The following is a 2,709-nucleotide window of genomic DNA, read 5'->3' on the forward strand; positions in this document are numbered from 1 at the left end:
GCATCTACATTGTTTAGCTCCATCACTCCTCTCGTGTTCCCTCTTTCGGAAGCATAGAAGTAGTCGTTCTCTGCTACAGTTTCAATGACATCTGTGGCCTCCTCAATGGTCTTCTTCTTGTTCAAAGATCCTCCGGATGAATGGTCTACGGCCTTCTTTGACTCATAAGAGAGCCCTTCATAGAAAATGTGCAGCTGCACCCATTCATTGAACATATCTGGTGGGCACCTCCTTGTTAGGTCTTTAAACCTCTCCCATGCTTCATACAGAGTCTCACCATCTTGTTGCCTGAAAGTTTGGACCTCAGCTCTCAGCCTATTGATTCGTTGAGGGGGGTAAAATCTTGCTAAGAATTTATTCACCACATCTTCCCAAGTTGTCAAGCTCTCCTTTGGGAAAGACTCCAGCCACTTGGCTGCCGTATCCTTTAGTGAGAATGGAAATAAGAGAAGTCTATAGGCGTCAGGATGAACACCATTAGACTTCACTGTGTCACATATTCTCAGGAAGGTGGTTAGATGTTGATTGGGGTCTTCTTGGACACCTCCTCCGAACGAACAGTTGTTCTGAACAAGGGTGATGAGCTGTGGCTTCAGTTCAAAATTGTTGGCGTGGATGGTTGGCTTTTGAATGCTACTTCCACAGTTTCCTGGGTTTGGATTGATGTAAGAGCCTAAAACTCTTCTATCCTCCCCAGCATGATTTGTTCGACCTACTCCGCCATGGTTGTGAGTCTCTCCTTCATGATGGTTTTTCATGTTTTCTTCCATGTTTGGTTCAAAGTATTCCTCCTCTTCCTCAGCACCAACTACTCTTTTTCCTCTTGCTTCCCTTCTTAATCTAAAGAAGGTCCTCTCAGGTTCAGAATCAATGGAAGTTGAAGCCCCGCTTCTTCTCCCTGTCATACAACCCACAAGTACAAGCAAGGAAAATAGATACAGAAAGTATTTCTGTCAGAATGACTGTTAGTTTGAGTGATGCAATATATCAAACAGTTAGTGGGTTAGTGAAATGAATGGTAAATAACTAAAAACGAAAAAGTAGGGGGAAGGGAAGAAATTAACTAAAACTGAAAGTAAATTACTCAAAAAGAAAATTAAATCAAACAAAAATAAAATGCACAATCTAGTTACCCTCCAATTTAATCATTGTTGATGCACAATCAATCCCCGGCAACGGCGCCATAAACTTGATGCACGGAAAACTTGTCTCATAACAAATTTCCTTCGGCAAGTGTACCGAATTTGTCATCAAGTAAAAACTCACAATAGAGTGAGGTCGAATCCCACAGGGATTGATTGATCAAGCAACTTTAATTAGAGGAATGTTCTAGTTGAGCGAATCAGAATTTGAGTTGAGAATTGCAGAAAATTAAATGGCGGGAAAGTAAATGACAGAAAAGTAAATGCTAGAAATAAAGAGCTGAATGTAGATGACGGAAAGTAAATTGCAGAATCTTAAATGGGAATGGGGTAATTGCTCATAAAAGTAAATGATAGAAATTAAAGAGAATGGGTAAGATCAGAAATGGGGAGTTCATTAGGCTCAGGAAATGTTGCATTCTCCAGATCAATTTCATTTTCATCTCTTCCTCAATCAATGCACTCATTGATCTCCTTGGCAATCTTAAGTGATCAAATTACAATTCCTTGTAATTCAATCTCTCAAATCTTGATCAATAGCCAATTCCTTGGTCAATTACTCATGAGAAGAGATGAAGTATGGTCACTGATTATACCACATGCATTTCCCAAATCAAGCGTTGAAAGGATTATAGTCACATATCCATCCAAACCCAATTTGCTCCAGCATGAGAAAGCATTTCTAGCATGATCTCTTCATTCCTCTTTCAAGGTTCAGAAGAGATCCATGTTTGAATAGCTTCTTTTCCAAGATAACTACCCAATTGGATGAAGATTGAAAGCTTTCAAGTAAAATCAAGAGAAAAGATAGAAGAAGAATAATGAAAACTAGTATTGATCCATCAAATTACAACAGAGCTCCCTAACCCAATGAAAGGGGTTTAGTTGTTCATAGCTCTGGAAAATGAAAACAAAGATGGAGAATACATGATGAAACTAGAAGTGCAGAGAAAGTAAAATACAGAGAGTAGTTCTATGCCAAGAGGCTCCCTATAATTTCCAACTCCCTTTCTAATTCAAAGCTACTCATATATATACTACTCTTCTGATCTTCTGTTTGGCTCTTCAAGTCTTGGGTATGGGCCTTTGGATCTTGAGTTTGAAGCAGTTATCTTCTTCATTGGGCTTAGTTTTACTTGCAGAGAGAAAGAGTGAAGTGGGCAGAGACTTTAGCTCAAGACGTTAGTGGTGTTAACGTTTAAGTGGAAATGTGGGTTCGAGAACGTTAGTGACAATCACCTTTTTCACTAACATTCCTCACCAAAGTAAGAGCCACGTTAACTCCAACGTTAGTGGCACAAACGTTGCCACTAACGTTGCCTCTTTGTCCTTCGCACACGTTATTGGGACTTACCTTTCCCAATAACGTTGAGAAGTCTCCACCTTCCCTACGTTAGAGTCCACGTTAACTTAGTTAACGTGGCTCTTTTAACGTAGGCTTGCCAACCTTCGAGAACGTTAGTGACATTTACCTTTGTCACTAACGTTCCAATGTGCCCCAATTTCTCACGTTAGAGTCCACGTTAACTAGGTTAACGTGGCTTCTAACGTGGCCATGCTAGCCATC

General features: G+C 40.2%; 1 non-coding gene across 1 annotated transcript; it reads left to right on the plus strand.

Moving 5' to 3' along the window:
• The first annotated feature begins 210 nt into the window (after nt 1-210).
• Nucleotides 211-317, plus strand: LOC112724744 (small nucleolar RNA R71). The gene has a single exon (XR_003163892.1). It is a non-coding gene; the product is annotated as a small nucleolar RNA R71 (small nucleolar RNA).
• The last annotated feature ends 2,392 nt before the right edge of the window (nt 318-2,709 follow it).

Source organism: Arachis hypogaea, chromosome 11 (genome assembly GCF_003086295.3).
Source record: "Arachis hypogaea cultivar Tifrunner chromosome 11, arahy.Tifrunner.gnm2.J5K5, whole genome shotgun sequence".
Lineage (NCBI taxonomy): Eukaryota > Viridiplantae > Streptophyta > Magnoliopsida > Fabales > Fabaceae > Arachis > Arachis hypogaea.